The sequence below is a fragment of the Bufo gargarizans genome, unplaced genomic scaffold (assembly GCF_014858855.1).
Source record: "Bufo gargarizans isolate SCDJY-AF-19 unplaced genomic scaffold, ASM1485885v1 original_scaffold_1398_pilon, whole genome shotgun sequence".
Lineage (NCBI taxonomy): Eukaryota > Metazoa > Chordata > Amphibia > Anura > Bufonidae > Bufo > Bufo gargarizans.
The window spans coordinates 243,818-269,618 of record NW_025334339.1 but is presented as its reverse complement, the minus strand read 5'-3'; the positions used below and the strand labels follow the sequence as shown (position 1 = coordinate 269,618).

Below are 25,801 nucleotides of genomic sequence, written 5' to 3'. Positions count from 1 at the left end.
GGATATCATCCAATGGTTATAGATGAGCAAATACATAGGGCCACAAAGATTCCAAAGAGTAGCCTCTTGAAGTATAGACAAAAGGAAGACAAGAGCAGGACACCATCAGTATTCAAATGTGCATCCTAAGGAAGATTGTGGTGGTTCTCCACCCCATATTCAACAAAGACAACAGCCTAAAATAAATATTTCCAGAGTTACCTTTTCTGGCATACAAACAACCACCAAAGGAAGGAATCTCTTTGTCAGAAGTGCCCTTTAATGACCACCAGAGACTGACATGTCCGAGGAGCATGCTTTCTACACCCGTGCAACAAAATTGTGCAGCGTGCCACACAAAAAACGTGCACTACGTACGGTCCATCACAGGCCTTCTTCCAAAGAATAAGGGCCCCCCATAAACCTTTCCCAGTCCCTCCGGGCCAGAAGGCTCCTGCAAGGGACTGAGACAAAACAGGTAAGCCCCAGCCGAAGACGGGGGTACACCCAAGCAACTCTGTGGCTCCGGTCTTCAACTTTGGCGCCACTAGCTTAGATCCAGCAGAGGCCTTGGTCACCTAGCAAGGGTACCTTCAAAACCCAAGCCGTACACCCTAGGCTTTCTGTGGGGTTCTCTACTCTACATCCTGGCAGGGCTCTGGCCACCAGGAATCTAAGAACAGATTTTTTTTGTTGTTGTTGATAGCGTCAGAATACTTGTATTCGTAACAACATATGTCCAGCACTTCATCATCCGATTCAAATTTTTCCTTCAACCTGGTTTTAAGCCACCAATCCAGGCATAGTATGCCATTCTTCTCATGGATTTTTTATGAATCAGCATGCCAGATGACATATCACATAGCATACTTTGTTGGTCAAAGGATGAACTTTAAAACGTTTTAAAGAATTGAAGGCCTTGTTCTGCTAATAAACCTCTTACTTTCCTAAACAGTAAGCTTAGATTGACATCTTTCCTCTCTAATTTCTCTATTTCTGCTTCTATTTTCTTATCATGATCTAAATATGTATAAACAGCCTCTTCTTCTTCTTCTTCCTCTTCTTCTTTTTCATCTTTTTCTTCCTCCTCTCTTTTTTCTTCCTCCTCTCTTATTTCCTCCTTTTCTCTCTTCTCTTCCCTCCTACTATCTCTCACCACCCTTTTAATCACAACTTCCTTTTTCTGGCTTTCTTTATTTTCCCTCTTTCTTTTTGTTTCTCCTCCCTTTCTTTTTAAACATGACTGATAAACGTGACTATTGTACCCACATAAATTATGCTTCCTCCTTTTTTTTACAACCTTCTGCTGAATGACCATCTTCTTCACACCTAGAACAAAACTGCAAAGTACATGTACTTTTCTCGTGACCATACTTTTTACATTTTCTGAAGAACTCTGGCATTCCGTTAAAAAACAAGTCACCATTAACAGAACCCAGTCTAAAACGATTTGGAGAAAAAAGGATTTCTCCTTCAGAAGTTTTCTTGAACTTTACCACAAATTTCCACTTCGTGGACCAAATACCATACTTATTAAATATTGTTCCACCTTGAATGATTTCATCACAGAATCTTGACAAAAAGACAATAATGTCTTCCTCTGGGACAAATGGGCTGTACATTCTTACAGTTACGACTTTCTCACATCTTGGAAAGTGGGGTATAAACTTTACCCCATTTAAAACAGGGTTAAGCCTAAAGTGTTCCAATCTTTTCAATATCACGTGCATACATCTTCTGTCACAAAAACCACGTCATATATTCCACGCCTAGGAAATTCCAACATAGATAATATAAGATCCTTTTGTACTTCGACGAGGGCAAGTAGGAGTTCCTCTACCATAAAGGCGAGTCATTTTTCCTTTTTCTGTGGATCCAACAAAAGAAACCTCACACAATTCTTGATTCTCTCATATGCTGGCATCTCTTCCAATTCCAGCTTCTGGATCTCCATTCTCGTGGTTTCAGCCATGGTCCTATCAAAAAAATTCATTTTCAGGAACTGATGAACGCCCTACTACAAAAGTAGCAGGCGGATGATCGCTCCCTGTTGCCCCGGGACTAAGCCTTTCCTCCAATAGCAGCAAGGGGTCCAGCAGCAGCTATAAACTACTGCCTTTCCCCAAGGCCGAAGGTCAGGGTACCCGGGGCACCTCTGGCCAAGCCCAGTGCAGCACCTCTCGATACTACACTTGATCTTAGCCAAAAGGCCGAGAAGTGAACAGATCTATAACATCATGGACACTTTTATATGCATCCTCCAATGTGGTGTACACGATACTTTGTACAAGGTGACCTAATGGTGTAATTTATATTGAGGAGACTGCACAGAAACTGCAAACCAGAATTAATTTACACAGATACACAATAAAGCACAAGGCTGATACAACTGTGGGAAACAATTATTCTGGACCAGGACACTCCATGGACAAATTTTAATTCATAGAGGGAATTTTAAGAGCCATATGGACAGAAAAACTTGGGGTTTTAAGCTTATACCCACATTCCAGACTTTAATCAAGAACTAAATCTAACACCTGGATTTATGAGCCACTATATGTACATATTCCACACACTCTTTGTGCAGATCCAAATCCCTTATCTACAGACTCATTACTGATGTTACCATTGTATGTCTTATCTTAATTATGTATCTCCCCATGTACATGTTTTGTAGTAATATTATCTAAATAATATGCTTATTTCCTAGTCATTAGTTTGTGATCTTGCCTGAAAAAGGAGCCCTGTGCTCTGAAAGCTGCAATGACTTTTTCTGCTTAGCTAATTTAGGTATCACTCCAATAATACTTTTGTGTTTATTAACATTATTATTCAACATCACAATGTCCATGGTCAAAAGGAAATCTATAGGTTAAGCTATAAAGTTTTGACTTGAATGTCTTTAAGAACCAGAATCATTGAGTGGACCCTACCAAGGGTAGATGCCTTTTATACCCATACTAATAGTACTTAGCTCTGGTTCAACTAAATATCAGCGAGTTTACACTAGTGTAGTTCTAATATTTGATAACAGAACCATTAAATGGATCTGACCAATTGTAGATTCCTCTCATACCCATGCTAATGATACTCAGCTCCAGTTTTAATCATCTGAAAGCTAAATTAAACTAAATGGCAGCAAGTTTACACTGGTGTAGTTCTCATATTTGACACCAGAACCATTGAATGGATCCCACCAAGTGAATATGCCTCTTATACTTATACTAATGGTTCTCAGCTCCAGTTTGCATCAGCTGGTCACTAAATTTAACTACATATCAGCAAGGTCCCAATGGTATAGTTTTCATATTTGACACCAGAACTATTAAATGATCCCACCAAGTGTAGAAAATTCTCATAATTGTTCTTGGCTCCAGTATTCATACTCTTTTCACTGAATTCAACTAAATACCAGCAGGGTTCCTCTGGTTGGTTGCTCATATTTTACATTGTATAGATAACTAGATATATGAGTTCCTGTGAATCTCATGTCCCATCCACAGCACTTTATACTAAATCCTAATATGAATATCTACAACTAGATCAATAGAATCAAGGCAATGAAGACTGTACTCAGATATATAATACACTTTTGATGTTCCAAAATACAAATTCCAGTTGGAGATGAGCAAAGTGATTCTAAAATGTGGGTAATTCAACCTGAATTTTACAAAAAAGTTATTCTAATGAAGCCAATTTTTGTGTGATTCGATTCAGAGAGATAGAGATTTCTAGGCAGTCAAAACACTTTTAATTTGGATAGAATTAATTGGACACAAATTGAATTTTAAGAAATTTGCTCATCTCTACTTTGGACAATCTTTTTGTCAGAAGCATCAGCTGTAACCTGTGAAGGAACCCAATAGAAAGGATTCAATTTCCCTCCAATGCTTCCACAGTGGATAAGAACCATTTCATGTACTATTTCCTCCAAACTTAAAGATATTCTTGTATCCACTCTGTTTTGGCTAATAGATGAGCTTTGTATTACAGTACTCTCAATCTTAATACATATGTGGAATAGATTTACATGGCTGTTTTTAGGCTAAATGGTAATTCCTGTTTAAAAAATGTAAAATGAGACTAGGATAACACTACTGTTTGTAAGACACACGTCTTTCGATTAATACCTCTTTATGTATATATTAATGGGATTACCAACTTCCATTACCCACAACCAGATACTCCAAGTGCATATGTAATAAAAGCCATAACCTATAATACATATGGATTATTGGCATCAAGAGAGTTCTGAGTCTGGGATTTCACAATTTGGAAAAGAAGCTGAAGTCAAATGGAAACCTCATTTTAGAATGGGAAAAAATATGTCATAGGATATTTCATTGTGACTCAGGATAATCAGAAAGAAAAAAATTTCCCCCCATCATTCTGCACTCAAAATTCCATAATTGTTGAAAATGTATTAAAAAAGGAAAATCTAAAATTTTGCATGGACATAAGTATGTCAGACCCTTTGCTATGACACTTGAAATTCAGCTCTGGGCCTCCCATCTCTCTTGGAACAACCATGATTCTTCTTAGAGCTCATCATCCCACCATATTAAGTAATCAGGAGATAAGGGGCTTGGTAAGAGAGGTGACCAGGAACCCAACAGTGACTCTGGCTGAACTCCAAAGATCTTAATTGTGGGCTTTATGGCAAAGTGGCCAGAAAGAATCTCTGCTAAGCAAGAGACACATTAAATCCCAACTGTTTGCAAAAAGCACCTAAAAGACTGAAACAGTGACAAACAAGATTCTCACCCACTCACTACCATCTCCACAGTGAAGCATTGGCTGGGGCAGGGAGGCTATTCAAAGTTTAGGGAGAGCGGAATGCACCAAAGTACAAATATATTATTAATGAAAATCTGATGCAGTGTGCTCTGGACCACATACTGTGGTGAATATTCACCTTCCAACAAGATAATGTCCCTAAGAACACAACAAAAACAACACAGGAGTGGCTTAGGGGCAACTCTGTAAATGTCCTTGAGTGGTCCTGCCAGAGCCCTGACCTAAACCCAAGGTCTGGAGAGACTTGAAAATAGCTTTCTATCAACATTCCCCATGTAACCTAAGAGAGCTTAAAGGGGTTATCCCACTTTGCGTTTTTAAACTTACCTGCTGCCACCGTGCGTTCACTTCCTGGATTCTGGCTCGGGACAGGCTTCATCTTGATTGAAGTCTTCTCCGGCCGTGCCGTGAGCTGGACTGAACACGCACGCCGCCGCGCATGCGCAATGGTGACTTATTCCTGCCCAGTATAGTACAGAGTCGACGTGTGCGTTCGCAGCTCTGTACTATTCTGTCCGGGAAGAAGTCACCGTCGTGCATGCGCGGCAGCGTGCGCGTTCAGAACAGCGAGCGGCCCGGCCGGGAGAAAAGAAGGAGTCTTCTGGTCAAGCGCGACCATCGGGATTTTGGAGAAGAGCGGTGGTCATAACCAGGGGAGACCAAGTCACAACAATAAGGTAAGTGGGGATGAATTTTATCCTAATCGGTGGGAATTTGTTAATAAAGTATATTTACAAAAATGATCACTGTCAAATCATTAACAGATTTAACAGTGATCATTATGATGGGATAACCCCTTTAAGAGAATCTGCAGGGTAAAATGACATAAAATCACCAAATCCGGATGTGCAAACCATGTGGCATCATACCCACAAAGACTAGAGCCCGTAATCGGTGCCAAAGGTGTTTCAAATAAGCACTGAATAGGTTCTGAATACTTATGTCAATGCAATATTTTAATTTTTCCAATTCTATAAATTAAATTCCAAATATTCTGTTTTCACTTTGTCATTATGGGGTATTAGGTGGTGAAAGAATGGGCAAAACTTTATTTTTATTTTTTATTTAGCACAAGACTGTAACACAACAAAATGTGAAAAAAGTGAGAGTCTGAAGACTTTCCGAATGCATTTCAGATAAATCATCTGTAAATATATGCGGATTACCAACAGTTTTTTTTTATAAAATGGAACATTCCCCTAGGCTAGTTTCAGATGGGCATAATGTAGCTTTATTATAGTGTCTATTTTATAGCAGCAAAAGCTGAGACCCAAACAATTATACTGAAAGGAACTTAGATTGCCATAGGGTTCGATGGCGATCATCTTAGGTCGAGCAGAAGAGCAGGGGTACATATGTGGCTGTTAAATGGACACTAAAATGTAACTGCATTAAAGGCATATTAAATTTGTGATTTACCAGGGCCCCACCATTCACACCAAGGCCAGAGATATGGGTACCCTTGGTTGCTGCCACGGTCTGAGAGAGTCATCATTCAATTATTCCTTGCTGTATTTAAAACCGGCTCTTTATATACCAATTTTCTGAACAGCTTTTGACAGACCTGGTTCTATACACAGCCACCAATCACAACAAGCAAATATGCAGTGAAAAATATAGATTTCAGTCAATTCCAGCCTTCCTTCATCTCTAGTAAACACGATGTTTATGCTGTAGTTCAAGCTAAAGAGGTGTCAAAATCGAAGAAGATAAATAGTGGGGCATTACAACCACATCTGGGCACTGATTTATGTCCCCAGGTTGGGTGTAGCATTGTTGCTCTGCCCTATTCACTCCACTGGGATTGAGCTCCAATAACAGACACAATCAGTGGTCAGGTGTGGAACTCTTTCTGTAAGAAGGCAGTTATATTTGTGTAATACAATACAACCTATGAGTTTCACAGAGCTTCTATAGGGGTCCAGATGAATTCAGAACAAAAATCCTGCTGCTCACATTGTTTTGATAAAAGCACTTGCATGTGCCGAAATGCATGTCACCTCTTCTATGAGTGGTGAATAGAGTTGAGCGAACACCTGGATGTTCGGGTTCGAGAAGTTCGGCCGAACATCCCGGAAATGTTCGGGTTCGGGATCCGAACCCGATCCGAACTTCGTCCCGAACCCGAACCCCATTGAAGTCAATGGGGACCCGAACTTTTCGGCACTAAAAAGGCTGTAAAACAGCCCAGGAAAGAGCTAGAGGGCTGCAAAAGGCAGCAACATGTAGGTAAATCCCCTGCAAACAAATGTGGATAGGGAAATTAATTAAAATAAAAATTAAATAAATAAAAATTAACCAAAATCAATTGGAGAGAGGTTCCATAGCAGAGAATCTGGCTTCCCGTCACCCACCACTGGAACAGTCCATTCTCAGATATTTAGGCCCCGGCACCCAGGCAGAGGAGAGAGGTCCCGTAACAGAGAATCTGTCTTCATGTCAGCAGAGAATTAGTCTGCATGTCATAGCAGAGAATGAGGCTTCACGTCAGCCACCACTGCAACAGTCCATTGGCATATATTTAGGCCCAGCACCCAGGCAGAGGAGGGAGGTCCCGTAACAGAGAATCTGTCTTCATGTCAGCAGAGAATTAGTCTGCATGTCATAGCAGAGAATGAGGCTTCACGTCAGCCACCACTGCAACAGTCCATTGGCATATATTTAGGCCCAGCACACACACAGGCAGAGGAGAGAGGTCCCGTAACAGAGAATCTGGCTTCATGTCAGCAGAGAATCAGTCTGCATGTCATAGCAGAGAATGAGGCTTCACGTCAGCCACCACTGCAACAGTCCATTGGCATATATTTAGGCCCAGCACACACACAGGCAGAGGAGAGAGGTCCCGTAACAGAGAATCTGGCTTCATGTCAGCAGAGAATCAGTCTGCATGTCATAGCAGAGAATGAGGCTTCACGTCAGCCACCACTGCAACAGTCCATTGGCATATATTTAGGCCCAGCACCCAGGCAGAGGAGGGAGGTCCCGTAACAGAGAATCTGTCTTCATGTCAGCAGAGAATTAGTCTGCATGTCATAGCAGAGAATGAGGCTTCACGTCAGCCACCACTGCAACAGTCCATTGGCATATATTTAGGCCCAGCACACACACAGGCAGAGGAGAGAGGTCCCGTAACAGAGAATCTGGCTTCATGTCAGCAGAGAATCAGTCTGCATGTCATAGCAGAGAATGAGGCTTCACGTCACCCACCACTGCAACAGTCCATTGGCATATATTTAGGCCTAGCACACAGGCAGAGCAGAGAGGTCCCGTAACAGACAATCTGGCTTCATGTCAGCAGAGAATCAGTCTGCATGTCATAGCAGAGAATGAGGCTTCACGTCACCCACCACTGCAACAGTCCATTGGCATATATTTAGGCCTAGCACACAGGCAGAGCAGAGAGGTCCCGTAACAGACAATCTGGCTTCATGACAGCAGAGAATTAGTCTGCATGTCATAGCAGAGAATGAGGCTTCACGTCAGCCACCACTGCAACAGTCCATTGGCATATATTTAGGCCCAGCACCCAGGCAGAGGAGAGAGGTCCCGTAACAGACAATCTGGCTTCATGTCAGCAGAGAATTAGTCTGCATGTCATAGCAGAGAATCAGGCTTCACGTCAGCCACCACTGCAACAGTCCATTGTCATAAATTTAGGCCCAGCACCCAGGCAGAGGAGAGAGGTCCCGTAACAGAGAATCTGTCTTCATGTCAGCAGAGAATTAGTCTGCATGTCATAGCAGAGAATGAGGCTTCACGTCAGCCACCACTGCAACAGTCCATTGGCATATATTTAGGCCTAGCACACAGGCAGAGCAGAGAGGTCCCGTAACAGACAATCTGGCTTCATGACAGCAGAGAATCAGTCTGCATGTCATAGCAGAGAATCAGGCTTCACGTCAGCCACCACTGCAACAGTCCATTGTCATAAATTTAGGCCCAGCACCCAGGCAGAGGAGAGAGGTCCCGTAACAGACAATCTGGCTTCATGTCAGCAGAGAATCAGTCTTCATATCATAGCAGAGAATCAGGCTTCACGTCACCCACCACTGTAAGAGTCAATTTTCATAAATTTAGGCCCAGAACCCAGGCAGAGGAGAAAGGTCCCGTAACAGACAATCTGGCTTCATGTCAGCAGAGAATCAGTCTTCATATCATAGCCTAGAATCAGGCTTCACGTCACCCACCACTGTAAGAGTCAATTTTCATAAATTTAGGCCCAGAACCCAGGCAGAGGAGAAAGGTCCCGTAACAGACAATCTGGCTTCATGTCAGCAGAGAATCAGTCTTCATATCATAGCAGAGAATCAGGCTTCACGTCACCCACCACTGCAACAGTCAATTGTCATAAATTTAGGCCCAGCACCCAGGCAGAGGAGAGAGCTCCCGTAACAGAGGATCTGGCTTCATGTCAGCAGAGAATCAGTCTGCATGTCATAGCAGAGAATGAGGCTTCACGTCACCCACCACTGCAACAGTCCATTGGCATATATTTAGGCCTAGCACACAGGCAGAGCAGAGAGGTCCCGTAACAGACAATCTGGCTTCATGTCAGCAGAGAATCAGTCTGCATGTCATAGCAGAGAATGAGGCTTCACGTCACCCACCACTGCAACAGTCCATTGGCATATATTTAGGCCTAGCACACAGGCAGAGCAGAGAGGTCCCGTAACAGACGATCTGGCTTCATGTCAGCAGAGAATCAGTCTGCATGTCATAGCAGAGAATCAGGCTTCACGTCAGCCACCACTGCAACAGTCCATGGTCATAAATTTAGGCCCAGCACCCAGGCAGAGGAGAGAGGTCCCGTAACAGACAATCTGGCTTCATGTCAGCAGAGAATTAGTCTGCATGTCATAGCAGAGAATCAGGCTTCATGTCAGCCACCACTGCAACAGTCCATTGGCATATATTTAGGCCTAGCACACAGGCAGAGGAGAGGTTCATTCAACTTTGGGTAGCATCGCAATATAATGGTAAAATGAAAATAAAAATAGGATTGAATGAGGAAGTGCCCTGGAGTCCAATAATATATGGTTATGGGGAGGTAGTTAATGTCTAATCTGGACAAGGGACGGACAGGTCCTGTGGGATCCATGCCTGGTTCATTTTTATGAACGTCAGCTTGTCAACATTGGCTGTAGACAGGCGGCTGCGTTTGTCTGTAATGACGCCCCCTGCCGTGCTGAATACACGTTCAGACAAAACGCTGGCTGCCGGGCAGGCCAGCACCTCCAAGGCATAAAAGGCTAGCTCTGGCCACGTGGACAATTTAGAGACCCAGAAGTTGAATGGGGCCGAACCATCAGTCAGTACGTGGAGGGGTGTGCACACGTACTGTTCCACAAATGTTGCCTCCTGCTAACACGTTGCGTATCAGGTGGTGGTGCAGTTAGCTGTGGCGTGTTGACAAAAGTTTTCCACATCTCTGCCATGCTAACCCTGCCCTCAGAGGAGCTGGCCGTGACACAGCTGCCTTGGCGACCTCTTGCTCCTCCTCTGCCTTGGCCTTGGGCTTCCACTTGTTCCCCTGTGACATTTGGGAATGCTCTCAGTAGCGCGTCTACCAACGTGCGCTTGTACTCGCGCATCTTCCTATCACGCTCCAGTGCAGGAAGTAAGGTGGGCACATTGTCTTTGTAGCGTGGATCCAGCAGGGTGGCAACCCAGTAGTCCGCACAGGTTAAAATGTGGGCAACTCTGCTGTCGTTGCGCAGGCACTGCAGCATGTAGTCGCTCATGTGTGCCAGGCTGCCCAGGGGTAAGGACAAGCTGTCCTCTGTGGGAGGCGTATCGTCATCGTCCTGCCTTTCCCCCCAGCCACGCACCAGTGATGGACCCGAGCTGCGTTGGGTGCCACCCCGCTGTGACCATGCTTCATCCTCATCCTCCTCCACCTCCTCCTCATCCTCGTCCTCCTCGTCCTCCAGTAGTGGGCCCTGGCTGGCCACATTTGTACCTGGCCTCTGCTGTTGCAAAAAACCTCCCTCTGAGTCACTTCGAAGAGACTGGCCTGAAAGTGCTAAAAATGACCCCTCTTCCTCATCCTCCTCCTCCTCCTCCTGGGCCACCTCCTGTTCCATCATCGCCCTAAGTGTTTTCTCAAGGAGACATAGAAGTGGTATTGTAACGCTGATAACGGTGTCATCGCCACTGGCCATGTTGGTGGAGTACTCGAAACAGCGCAACAGGGCACACAGGTCTCGCATGGAGGCCCAGTCATTGGTGGTGAAGTGGTGCTGTTCTGTAGTGCGACTGACCCGTGCGTGCTGCAGCTGAAACTCCACTATGGCCTGCTGCTGCTCGCACAGTCTGTCCAGCATGTGCAAGGTGGAGTTCCACCTGGTGGGCACGTCGCATATGAGGCGGTGAGCGGGAAGGCCGAAGTTACGCTGTAGCGCAGACAGGCGAGCAGCGGCAGGATGTGAACGCCGGAAGCGCGAACAGACGGCCCGCACTTTATGCAGCAGCTCTGACATGTCGGGGTAGTTGTGAATGAACTTCTGCACCACCAAATTCAGCACATGCGCCAAGCAAGGGATGTGCGTCAAATTGGCTAGTCCCAGAGCTGCAACGAGATTTCGCCCATTATCACACACCACCAGGCCGGGCTTGAGGCTCACCGGCAGCAACCACTCGTCGGTCTGTTGTTCAATACCCCGCCACAACTCCTGTGCGGTGTGGGGCCTGTCCCCCAAACATATGAGTTTCAGAATGGCCTGCTGACGTTTACCCCGGGCTGTGCTGAAGTTGGTGGTGAAGGTGTGTGGCTGACTGGATGAGCAGGTGGAAGAAGAGGAGGAGGAAGCCGAGAAGGAGGAGGTGGCAACAGGAGGCAAAGAATGTTGCCCTGCGATCCTTGGCGGCGGCAGGACGTGCGCCAAACAGCTCTCCGCCTGGGGCCCAGCTGCCACTACATTTACCCAGTGTGCAGTTAGGGAGATATAGCGTCCCTGGCCGTGCTTACTGGTCCACGTATCTGTGGTTAGGTGGACCTTGCTACAGATGGCGTTGCGCAGTGCACACTTGATTTTATGGGATACTTGGTTGTGCAGGGAAGGCACGGCTCTCTTGGAGAAGTAGTGCCGGCTGGGAACAACATACTGTGGGACAGCAAGCGACATGAGCTGTTTGAAGCTGTCTGTGTCCACCAGCCTAAATGACAGCATTTCATAGGCCAGTAGTTTAGAAATGCTGGCATTCAGGGCCAGGGATCGAGGGTGGCTAGGTGGGAATTTACGCTTTCTATCAAATGTTTGTGAGATGGAGAGCTGAACGCTGGCGTGTGACATGGTTGAGACGCTTGGTGACGGAGGTGGTGGTGGTGGTGTTGGTGGTACATCCCCTGTTTGCTGGGCGGCAGGTGCCAACGTTCCTCCAGAGGCGGAGGAAGAGGCCGAGGCGGCAGCAGCAGAATAGGCCGAGGCGGCAGCAGCAGAAGAGGTAGCAGGGGGAGCCTGAGTGACTTCCTTGGTTTTAAGGTGTTTACTCCACTGCAGTTCATGCTTTGCATGCAGGTGCCTGGTCATGCAGGTTGTGCTCAGGTTCAGAACGTTAATGCCTCGCTTCAGGCTCTGATGGCACAGCGTGCAAACCACTCGGGTCTTGTCGTCAGCACATTGTTTGAAGAAGTGCCATGCCAGGGAACTCCTTGAAGCTGCCTTTGGGGTGCTCGGTCCCAGATGGCGGCGGTCAGTAGCAGGCGGAGTCTCTTGGCGGCGGGTGTTCTGCTTTTGCCCACTGCTCCCTCTTTTGCTACGCTGTTGGCTCGGTCTCACCACTGCCTCTTCCTCCGAACTGTGAAAGTCAGTGGCACGACCTTCATTCCATGTGGGGTCTAGGACCTCATCGTCCCCTGCATCGTCTTCCACCCAGTCTTGATCCCTGACCTCCTGTTCAGTCTGCACACTGCAGAAAGACGCAGCAGTTGGCACCTGTGTTTCGTCATCATCAGAGACATGCTGAGGTGGTATTCCCATGTCCTCATCATCAGGAAACATAAGTGGTTGTGCGTCAGTGCATTCTATGTCTTTCACCGCTGGGGAAGGGCTAGGTGGATGCCCTTGGGAAACCCTGCCAGCGGAGTCTTCAAACAGCATAAGAGACTGCTGCATAACTTGAGGCTGAGACAGTTTCCCTGGTATGCATGGGGGTGATGTGACAGACTGATGGGGTTGGTTTTCAGGCGCCATCTGTGCGCTTTCTGCAGAAGACTGGGTGGGAGATAATGTGAACGTGCTGGATCCACTGTCGGCCACCCAATTGACTAATGCCTGTACCTGCTCAGGCCTTACCATCCTTAGAACGGCATTGGGCCCCACCATATATCGCTGTAAATTCTGGCGGCTACTGGGACCTGAGGTAGTTGGTACACTAGGACGTGTGGATGTGGCAGAACGGCCACGTCCTCTCCCAGCACCAGAGGGTCCACTAACACCACCACGACCATGTCCACGTCCGCGTCCCTTACTAGATGTTTTTCTCATTGTTATGGTTCACCACAACAACAAATATATTATTTGGCCCAATGTATTGTATTCAAATTCAGCGGGATATAAATTTGAGGCCTAGTATTTAGGCGCTGGGTGACCGGTATGGATTTAGTGACAGAATTAGACTTGGAAATGCACAGAAGCGTGTGTGTGAAGTTATTCTGAATGACCCTATGTGCACCTTCAATATTATATACCCTTTTAGGGATAGATTTCAAATAGCTCTGATATAGCAGAAACCACTAAATTATGAAATTGCTAAATTGGGAATTGTACTTCAACCCAGAACAAAAAATGTGCTTTGACGGACACTAAATATCTTGCCCAGCAACAACAGTACACCGGTGGGTAACGAGAGATTTAGAGGGAATTAAATTTGAGGCCTAGTATTTAGGCGCTGGGTCACCGGTATGGATTTAGTGACAGAATTAGACTTGGAAATACACAGTAGCGGGTGTGTGTGAAGTTATTCTGAATGACCCTATGTGCACCTTCAATATTATATACCCTTTTAGGGATAGATTTCAAATAGCTCTGATATAGCAGAAACCACTAAATTATGAAATTGCTAAATTGGGAATTGTACTTCAACCCAGAACAAAAAATGTGCTTTGACGGACACTAAATATCTTGCCCAGCAACAACAGTACAGCGGTGGGTAACGAGAGATTTAGAGGGATTTAAATTTGAGGCCTAGTATTTAGGCGCTGGGTCACCGGTATGGATTTAGTGACAGAATTAGACTTGGAAATGCACAGAAGCGTGTGTGTGAAGTTATTCTGAATGACCCTATGTGCACCTTCAATATTATATACCCTTTTTGGGATAGATTTCAAATAGCTCTGATATAGCAGAAACCACTAAATTATGAAATTGCTAAATTGGGAATTGTACTTCAACCCAGAACAAAAAATGTGCTTTGACGGACACTAAATATCTTGCCCAGCAACAACAGTACAGTGGTGGGTAACGAGAGATTTAGAGGGATTTAAATTTGAGGCCTAGTATTTAGGCGCTGGGTCACCGGTATGGATTTAGTGACAGAATTAGACTTGGAAATGCACAGAAGCGTGTGTGTGAAGTTATTCTGAATGACCCTATGTGCACCTTCAATATTATATACCCTTTTAGGGATAGATTTCAAATAGCTCTGATATAGCAGAAACCACTAAATTATGAAATTGCTAAATTGGGAATTGTACTTCAACCCAGAACAAAAAATGTGCTTTGACGGACACTAAATATCTTGCCCAGCAACAACAGTACAGTGGTGGGTAACGAGAGATTTAGAGGGATTTAAATTTGAGGCCTAGTATTTAGGCGCTGGGTCACCGGTATGGATTTAGTGACAGAATTAGACTTGGAAATGCACAGAAGCGTGTGTGTGAAGTTATTCTGAATGACCCTATGTGCACCTTCAATATTATATACCCTTTTAGGGATAGATTTCAAATAGCTCTGATATAGCAGAAACCACTAAATTATGAAATTGCTAAATTGGGAATTGTACTTCAACCCAGAACAAAAAATGTGCTTTGACGGACACTAAATATCTTGCCCAGCAACAACAGTACACCGGTGGGTAACGAGAGATTTAGAGGGAATTAAATTTGAGGCCTAGTATTTAGGCGCTGGGTCACCGGTATGGATTTAGTGACAGAATTAGACTTGGAAATACACAGTAGCGGGTGTGTGTGAAGTTATTCTGAATGACCCTATGTGCACCTTCAATATTATATACCCTTTTAGGGATAGATTTCAAATAGCTCTGATATAGCAGAAACCACTAAATTATGAAATTGCTAAATTGGGAATTGTACTTCAACCCAGAACAAAAAATGTGCTTTGACGGACACTAAATATCTTGCCCAGCAACAACAGTACAGCGGTGGGTAACGAGAGATTTAGAGGGATTTAAATTTGAGGCCTAGTATTTAGGCGCTGGGTCACCGGTATGGATTTAGTGACAGAATTAGACTTGGAAATGCACAGAAGCGTGTGTGTGAAGTTATTCTGAATGACCCTATGTGCACCTTCAATATTATATACCCTTTTAGGGATAGATTTCAAATAGCTCTGATATAGCAGAAACCACTAAATTATGAAATTGCTAAATTGGGAATTGTACTTCAACCCAGAACAAAAAATGTGCTTTGACGGACACTAAATATCTTGCCCAGCAACAACAGTACAGTGGTGGGTAACGAGAGATTTAGAGGGATTTAAATTTGAGGCCTAGTATTTAGGCGCTGGGTCACCGGTATGGATTTAGTGACAGAATTAGACTTGGAAATGCACAGAAGCGTGTGTGTGAAGTTATTCTGAATGACCCTATGTGCACCTTCAATATTATATACCCTTTTAGGGATAGATTTCAAATAGCTCTGATATAGCAGAAACCACTAAATTATGAAATTGCTAAATTGGGAATTGTACTTCAACCCAGAACAAAAAATGTGCTTTGACGGACACTAAATATCTTGCCCAGCAACAACAGTACACCGGTGGGTAACGAGAGATTTAGAGGGAATTAAATTTGAGGCCTAGTATTTAGGCGCTGGGTCACCGGTATGGATTTAGTGACAGAATTAGACTTGGAAATACACAGTAGCGGGTGTGTGTGAAGTTATTCTGAATGACCCTATGTGCACCTTCAATATTATATACCCTTTTAGGGATAGATTTCAAATAGCTCTGATATAGCAGAAACCACTAAATTATGAAATTGCTAAATTGGGAATTGTACTTCAACCCAGAACAAAAAATGTGCTTTGACGGACACTAAATATCTTGCCCAGCAACAACAGTACAGCGGTGGGTAACGAGAGATTTAGAGGGAATTAAATTTGAGGCCTAGTATTTAGGCGCTGGGTCACCGGTATGGATTTAGTGACAGAATTAGACTTGGAAATACACAGTAGCGGGTGTGTGTGAAGTTACTCTGAATGACCCTATGTGCACCTTCAATATTATATACCCTTTTTGGGATAGATTTCAAAGAGCTCTGATATAGCAGGAACCACTAAATTATGAAATTGCTAAATTGAGAATTGTATTTCAACCCAGAACAAGAAATGTGCTTGAACGGACACTAAATAACTCGCCCAGCTACAGCACTAGGGACAGATTTAGCTGGATATAAATTTGAGGCCTAGTATTTAGGCGCTGGGTGACCGGTATGGATTTAGTGACAGAATTAGACTGGGATATGGCCAAAAAATGAACAGACTATTGCTGGTTAAATGCACTTGGTGTGACAGCTTCACCCTGATGTAGGCTTTAGCCAAAAAACAACCACACCATTGAGGGTTAAATGCACTTGGTGACAGGCGCAGCTTGCCCCTGATTTTGTATATGGCCAAAAAATGAACAGACTATTGCTGGTTAAATGCACTTGGTGTGACAGCTTCACCCTGATGTAGGCTTTAGCCAAAAAACAACCACACCATTGAGGGTTAAATGCACTTGGTGACAGGCGCAGCTTGCCCCTGATTTTGTATATGGCCAAAAAATGAACAGACTATTGCTGGTTAAATGCACTTGGTGTGACAGCTTCACCCTGATGTAGGCTTTAGCCAAAAAACAACCACACCATTGAGGGTTAAATGCACTTGGTGACAGGCGCAGCTTGCCCCTGATTTTGTATATGGCCAAAAAATGAACAGACTATTGCTGGTTAAATGCACTTGGTGTGACAGCTTCACCCTGATGTAGGCTTTAGCCAAAAAACAACCACACCATTGAGGGTTAAATGCACTTGGTCGCAGCTTGTGCTGGCGCACCACAAGACACAAAATGGCCGCCGATCACCCCAGAAAAATGAGACTGACAAACGGTCTGTGCAGCCTAAAAACAGTGAGCAATTGAGGATCAGCAGCTCAATGATCCACAGCTGCAGATCGATCAGTTAATCAAGTCCTTTGGAGGAGTTAATCTGCCTAATCTCGCCCTACTGTCGCAGCCGCAACCTCTCCCTACGCTAATCAGAGCAGAGTGACGGGCGGCGCTATGTGACTCCAGCTTAAATAGAGGCTGGGTCACATGGTGCTCTGGCCAATCACAGCCATGCCAATAGTAGGCATGGCTGTGATGGCCTCTTGGGGCAAGTAGTATGACGCTTGTTGATTGGCTGCTTTGCAGCCTTTCAAAAAGCGCCAAGAAAGCGTCACAAAAGCGCGAAGAAAGCGACGAACACCGAACCCGAACCCGGACTTTTACGAAAATGTCCGGGTTCGGGTCCGTGTCACGGACACCCCAAAATTCGGTACGAACCCGAACTATACAGTTCGAGTTCGCTCATCCCTAGTGGTGAATAAACCTGATAAAATTGCAGTACGAAGGAGTGCCGGTTTCTTCCTTCATTCAAGCATCCGGAGTGACGTCCGCTAACCGCGCACCCATACCTTCATGCAGTTCCGCCCGAATATTCGTAACCAGCCCAAAAATTATAGCTGTCTCCATTACATGCAATAATTAGGGAGTTATTCTTTCATAGAAGCAGTTTAGAGAATATATTTTTAATAAGGTGCACCATATGAAGTAACCCAGAACATAGAACTTCTGTACACAAGAAGTACAAAATAAACCATAATTATGATGCACCTATTCAAATTAGAACATCCTCATGATATTTTAACAGTATTATACAAGTAGGTGCATTTTCACTGGCTAAACATTCCTCTAATGTTCTTAACAGAGGGACTAAACAGAAAGGACTTCAAACTGGTTAAGAGGGGTCATGTGATACTAAGTAAACAAAACTAGGAAATATTTTTTCTAGCCCTCCTGATGCAACTATATTAGGGATTGTTTTAATTGTAATTCTCTTTAAGGTTCAATAATGTGTGCATTGATGTGCAGAACAATAGTATCCTTTTCTAGTAACTGAATCCCAAATCATGGGTAATTTTTAGTCCTACCATGTCCAGGATTGTCTTCAATTGGTGCAAAATGCCTTTTTTATTCCAAATTTCAACAAGCCATTCTCTTTTTGCTGTCCAGTTTTAGGACTGTCCAGCAAAAAATGGGACTGTCGGAGGGTGTGCAATGATGATACTGCTCCTAGCTTCTAGTCACATGCCAGCAACCGTTTCTGTAGAACATTCTACAGTACATTTGCTTATGGCTTACGGCTGTGCTATGCTGTTTCCATAAATCCCCTCAGAATAAAAGGAAGCTACTGCACCCTACGTATTTCAGTCACTTCCTGTTTCCATGGAAGTTATGGTAAAAGTACAGCACAGTCAGTTGGTGTGTTTCCATCTTCCCGGCAACTATTGGTTGCTGCATGAATGTCTGAAATGGGAATATTCCTTTACAACATTCCATCTTAAAGTTATATTTACTTGGAAATATTACAGCATTTTAAAATAATTGATTTTATTTGGCAGAAATTAAATAATATTAATTCAATTATTATTCAAATTAATTCATAAGCCGTTATCATTCTTCAATTAAACAAGTAAAACCAATTATCCAGTCAAGCACTAGCAGCTTCCATGAATCTGCTTCTAATTATTCCATCTGAACCTTAGCCATTAGCCGATATGTAATTTAAGTGAACCCATTAGAAGAAAAGTGATAGCTCTACATTTGATTTATAGCCGCTTAATAGTATAATTAACTTTCTTTTCTGCTTGGTGCCACTAAAAGATTTTACTTAAAGGGATTGTTTTCTATAAATATCCTCTTCATGGGCCTTATGAGGACATCACTAAAGAGATTGTCTACGATGACAAAAATATTGTTGCTTTTTTCCAAAAATAGCACCATGTCTGTGCTCAGGTTGTGTGGCATTGCAACTTGGTTCCATTCACATCGACAGGGCTGAACTGGAATACTGGATTCAACCTAAGCACAAACGTGGCACAATTTTGGAAGAAAGCAACCTTGCGCTTTTAATCTTCTGTTGCCTTTAGATAATGTCTCCAGTTTGTTGATGCCTAAATGAGCTATGGTGATGTTTCAAAGGGGAAAATGACCAGCGATTTTCCCTCCCCTGCCAGATTATATGTGCTGCAGAGGATAGAGGAAAAAAATCCCAGAGCCAGTGTTTTCCGCAATCTAAGACTTCTAATGTAGACAAGATGGTACAATGAGTCCAGGGAGATATTTCGGGATAATAGCACCTTCCTCAGATAAGAACATATGGGTGATATATATGTACATCCATAACATGAATTTCCAAGGAATTCACTGCGGTGAGTCCCCCACTGAAGTTGTGCCAAAGAAACTTCATACCAACATACCATAGGTAGCGGTGCCAACTGTGTGTCCTTTCTGATATATAAGTCTTCGATTGTGGAAATCACTGGCCCTACAATTTTTTCCTCTATCCTCTTCAGCTATATGTCTGGCTACCTCCTTATGGCCTCAATGAGAATTCCCAAATTCTAGCACCAAGTCTACAGAAGACTTTTATTTGTTTACATGCATAGTTGTAACTCATGAGGTGCGCCACCAATTGCACTCTCACTTTTATTTCACACGGGTATCATCCCATGTCTTGATCTGCTGTTCATTGTTCTGTAGAGGCTGCCAGATTATATATCAGCTGACTGGAGTAGTCATCCTCAACTATACACCTGTCCATGCACAATGGCTGATATTGCAACTGAGCCCTTGAATATTGATAAGTAGTAATACCAGAAGTGACCATTGAACAAGACTGGAGCTGTTCCTGGAAAAAGTAGAATCATATCTAATCACATTCAACCCCTTTAAAACATGCTTTCATTGTCTTGGAACTTTTTTTTTTAGCTTTGATGTATTTTTAGAGCCACCTTCCCAAACAATTTGTTTTTTTTCCCTGGTGACCTATGCATGGCTGGCTGAAGAATTAAAACCCTGAATATTTAGTATACAAAATTCAAATCCTATGTACAACCAATGCAGCAATTCTGTCAGCCTTTGAGGATTAATTAAGTTTAGGAGAGAAAGGAGACATATTGCTTGACTTTTATATGGATCACAGTCTTAGACTGTATACAAAATGCATTATGGGATTGTGAATTAAGTGCATACTTTACACTATTAAAGTGCATTCTAAGTTTCTTATGGGATCAGAACTGGTCAACTTCCTAGCCTTGGAAATGCCAGTGTTAGTTGTCAATGCAAAGTCCTCGGAAGCTAGGTTTTTAATTGGTTTTGGAGCTCAGTCTGAATGTTCAAAGGGTTTGGGGGAGGGGAGTTGATGACTACTATACAGTAAAATAATAATGGCACATGGCTCAGCCTACAATGAAAGAATACTAGTACATGGTTTAACAGAGAGACTGATAGATCATGATGATATGAGGTCATTATTCAACAAGGCATTCAGGGAGCATTTAGAATTTCATGAGCCTAGAACAACCACAGAAACAGTTTGAAAACCACAAAGCCATCCGTGATGATGTGCAGCCTTGATTAAACACATTTAATAAAAACAATGAATACACATTTCTCCTCTGTTTACCAATGCCATTTTCAAAATCCTAATAAAACTTTGAAAAACTTGACTGCATTCTTCGAAAAACATGTCCACAGTCACTACATTAGACTTGGTCTGCAATACCATATGTAGTTTATGAACAGATGTATTGATGTTTCTCAAAGTAAACAGCCACATTCTAATAATCCTCCTACATTGTGTTTTCCAATCAAAACAATGCATTGTTAAAAATACTTAAAAGGATGTGAGTATAAGACAACTAAATATTGATGCATTGTACCTCACTTTCCCATGTCAAAAATACTTGGCAAACTACAAAAAGTGAAATCCATGTCAAAGACCTCACATCTAGCCAAATCAGCCACATGCACTGCACTGAGGAGGGGCAAAATCCCAGAAACAGATGCTTATTTTTCCTTGTCGAGAAGTTCCTGGTATGACTTATATTCCAAGTCAAGTTACAGGGACTGTTAAATGTCAGACATTGGCTTATCCAGCAGCTACCCCCCAAAAGTGGCACTTGACAGTTCTCCTTCTTCCAAGAGAAGACAACTTTAAACTGAGGAACAACTTGATTTAGTGGGTATTTACAAATAGTGATGGACGAACATTGGCCGGACACTCGCTCGTTCACCCCATTCACTTTGATTGCAGGGGAACCTGAAAAACCTTCAGGTCATACAAATACTTAATAGAAGTACACAAATAGTCCCAAAATCATCTGACAGAAAAGAACTTGTGATGATGTGGCTAGAGGTACATTAGGCGGTCACTGGATAAAAATGTTACTGTAGAGCAGTACAGGCCTCAAAAATTAGGCATTCACCTAACAGAAAAGAACGTGTGATTATGTGGTTGGAGGTACATTAGGAGGTCACTGAATAAATTTTTTACTGTAGGCCACTGGAGTACAGGCCCCAAAAGTTAGGCATTCACCTGACAGAAAAGAACTTGTGATTATGTGGCTGGAGGTACTGTACATTAGGTGGTCACTGGATAAAAATGTTACTGTAGGCCTGGAAATGCTGTATTCTGCCAGCCCACTGTGATGCTGGTAACATGTCCGCCATTTTGTGTTTGTACCGGGGTTCTAAGTATGTTGCCACCCAGTACTGGTTCTTGCCTTTTATGCTATTTATACGGGGGTCCCTCTTCTGCCTGTCATTTTTAAAATGACCCTGTGCTTAAGTTTCTAGAAAAGAGCAGTATTTGTTGAAGGAAGTATATCGCAGGCCTCAATCAATATTTGGTGGAAACAGGTATATCAAACCCCTTAATCAGTATTTTGTGGAAGCAGGTATATCAATCCCCTTAATCAGTATTTTGTGGAAGCAGGAATATCACAGCCCTCAATCAGTACTATGTGGAAGCAGGTATATCAATCACCTTAATCACTATTTTGTGGAAGCAGGTATATCACAGGACTCAATCAATATTTGGTCGAAGCAGGTGTATCTAACCCCTTTATCAGTATTTTGTGGAAGCAGGTATCTTGCAGGCCTCAATCAATATTTGGTGGAAGCAGGTATATCAATCCCCTTAATCAGAATTCTGTGGAAGCAGGTATATCGCAGACCTCAATCAGTATTTTGCGGAAGCAGGTATTTTAATCTCCTTAATCAGTATTTTGTGGAAGCAGGTATATCGCAGACCTCATTCAATATTTTGTGGAAGCAGGTATATCAAACCCTTTAATCAGTATTTTGTGGAAGCAGGTATCTCGCAGGCCTCAATCAGTATTTTCTGGAAGCAGGTATATCAATCCCCTTAATCAGTATTTTGTGGAAGCAGGTATATCGCAGGCCTCAATCAATATTTTGTGGAAGCAGTTATATCAAACCCCTTAATCAGTATGTTGTGGAAGCAGGTATATCGCAGGCCTCAATCAATATTTTGTGGAAGCAGGTATATCAAACCTTTTAATCAGTATTTTGTGGAAGCAGGTATCTCACAGGCCTCAATCAGTATTTTGTGGAAGCAGGTATATCACAGGCCTCAATCAAAAATTTGTGGAAACAGGTATATCAATCCCCTTAATCAGTATTTTGTGGAAGCAGGTATCTTGTAGGCCTCAATCAATATTTGGTGGAAGCAGGTATATCAAACGCCTTAATCAGTATTTTGTGGAAGCAGGCATATCACAGGCCTCAATCAATATTTGGTGGAAATAGGTATATTAAATCCCTTAATCAGTATTTTGTGCAAGCAGGTATATTGAAGGCCTCAATCAATAGTTTGTGGAAGCAGGTATATCAAACCCCTTAATCAGTATTTTGTGAAAGCAGGTATATCGCAGACCTCAATCAATATTTGGTGGAAACAGGTATATAAATCCCCATAATCATTATTTTGTGGAAGCAGGTATATAAATCCCCATAATCAGTATTTTGTGGAAGCAGGTATATCGCAGCCCTCAATCAGTATTTTGCTGAAGCAGGTATCTCGCATGCCTTAATCAATATTTGGTGGAAGCAGGTATATCAATCCCCTTAATCAGTATTTTGTGGAAGCAGGTATATCGCAGCCCTCAATTAGTATTTAGTGGAAGCAGGTATATCAATCCCCTTAATCAGTATTTTGTGGACGCAGGTATATTGCACCCCTCAATTATTATTTTTTGCCACAACAGTTATATCACACCACCCTGTTTATTTGGGGCAACAGGTATATAGCAGCCCTTAATCAGTATTTTGTGGAAGAAGGTATATCACACCCCTCAATCAGTTTTATTGGGGCAACAGGTATATCACACCCATTGCAAATAGTTGTTCCAATAGCATTTGTCCCTCTATATAGCTGCGGTTTTGCAGCAGAATAGCACACAACTGCTGCACAATACAAATGCATTATATACATTGTATGGTAGAAAGTATAGTGGGACTGGGGGAGGAATAGAAGGAGGGACTAGAACAGTTCAGAAGGAAAGGTGTAGGGTAAAAAATATACATAAATATACATAAACCTCTTAATTGTATGTATGCTAATGCCAGAAGCCTGACTAATAAAACTGGTGAACTGAAATTAGTGATGTGTGAGGAGGACTATGACATAGTGGGAATAACTGAGACATGGCTGGATGATAGCTATCATTGGGCAGTTAATTGTACAAGGTTACAGTCTGTTTAGAAAGGATCATCAAAGCCGGAGAGGGAAAGGGGTCTACTTTTATGTAATGTCCTGTCTAAAGCCCACAGTCCGAGAAGATATAAGTGAGGGACATGAACATGTGGAGTCACTGTGGGTAGAAATACATGGAGGCAAAAATAATAATAAATTACTAATAGGAGTTTATTATAAACCACCTAATATACCAGAGTCCACAGAAAATCTACTACTAAATAAGATAGGCAAGGTGGCAAATCATAATGAGGAGGTTATTATAAGGGACTTCAACTACCCAGATATAGACTGTGAAACTGAAAGCTGTACATCTAATAAAGGAAACAGGTTCTTGGCAATAACCAAAGACAATTACCTTTCCCAACTGGTTCAGGACCTGACTAGAGGGACGGCCATACTGGACTTAGTATTAACCAATAGACCTGACAGAACAACAGATGTGCAGGTTGGGAGACACCTGGGAAATAGTGAACATAAACTAATAACCTTCCAATTATCCTTCAAACTAGCGTTTCTACAAGGAGGAACAAAAATACCAAACTTCAAAAAAGCCATAGGCCTAACTAACTGGAACAAAGACCTCAAAAATAAAAATACAGCCACAAAATGGGATATTTCTAAATGCATACTAAAATCTAATTGTAAAAGGTATATACCTTATGGGAATAAAATGTTAAGGAACAAGATGAAACCAATGTGTATAAATAGAACTGTAAAGAAGGCAATAAATGACAAAAATAAAGCATTTAAATCACTAAAACAGGAGGGTAGCAAGGAAGCACTGAAAAACTATAAGGAAAAAAAATAGAATATGTAAAAAACTAATAAAAGGTGCCAAACTAGAGACCGAGAGATTAATTGCCAAAGAGAGCAAAACTAACCCTAAAATGTTCTTCAATTATATAAATGGTAAAAAGTATAAATCTGAAGGTGTTGGCCCTCTACACAGCAATGAGAGGGTGTTGCAGAGAGCGACAAGGAGAAAGCAAAGCTATTCAATATTTTTTTCTCCACTGTATATACTGAGGAAAATACATTTTCAGATGAAATGCAGAATGTAAAATTTAATTCCCCATTAAAAGTGCCGTGTCTGATCCAGGAAGAAGTACAACAGCGACTTAAAAAGATTAAAATAGACAAATTGCCAGGGCCAGATGGCATACAGCCCTGTATCCTAAAAGAATTAAGTAATGTCATTGCCAGACCCTTATTTCTGATATTTACAGACTCTATACTGACAGGGAGTGCTCCACAGGATTGGCGTGTAGCAAATGTGGTGCCAATATTCAAAAAGGGTGCAAAAACAGACCCCGGAAATTATAGGCCGGTAAGTTTAACATCTTTTGTGGGTAAACTGTTTGAAGGTTTTCTAAGAGATGCTATCTTGGAGGGTCTCAATGAAAACAAGCAAATAACATCATATCAGCATGGCTTCATGAGTAATCGGTCATGTCAAACGAATTGAATCAGTTTCTATGAGGAAGTAAGTTCTAGACTTGACAGCGCCGAATCAATGGATGTCGTATATCTGGACTTCTCCAAAGCATTTGACACTGTACCACATAAAAGGTTAGTATATAAAATAGGAATGCTCGGACTGGGAGAAAACGTCTGTATGTGGGTAAGTAACTGGCTCAATGATAGAAAACAGAAGGTGGTTATTAACGGTACACACTTAGATAGGGTCACTGTCATTAGCGGAGTACCTCAGGCTTCAGTATTGGGCCCTATTATCTTCAATATATTTATTAATGAACTTGTAGAAGGCTTGCACAGTAAAATATACATTTTTGCAGATGACACTAAACTGTGTAAAATAATTAACACTGAAGGGGACAATATACAGCTACAGATGGATCTGGGTAGATTAGAGGCTTGGGCAGAGAAGTGGCAGTTTAACACTGACAAATGTAACGTTATGCACATGGGAAGGAATAATGCAAATCACCCGTACATACTAAAAGGTAAACCACTGGGTAAC

General features: G+C 42.6%; 1 protein-coding gene and 1 pseudogene across 5 annotated transcripts in view; both read right to left on the bottom strand.

Annotated features, from left to right (window-relative positions):
- NTF3 (neurotrophin 3) overlaps positions 1–25,801 on the bottom strand; it is a 140,470-nt gene that overhangs the window by 47,158 nt on the left and 67,511 nt on the right. The gene's annotated exons all lie outside the window — the stretch shown is intronic.
- Positions 2,059–2,201, bottom strand: LOC122923249 (annotated as a pseudogene).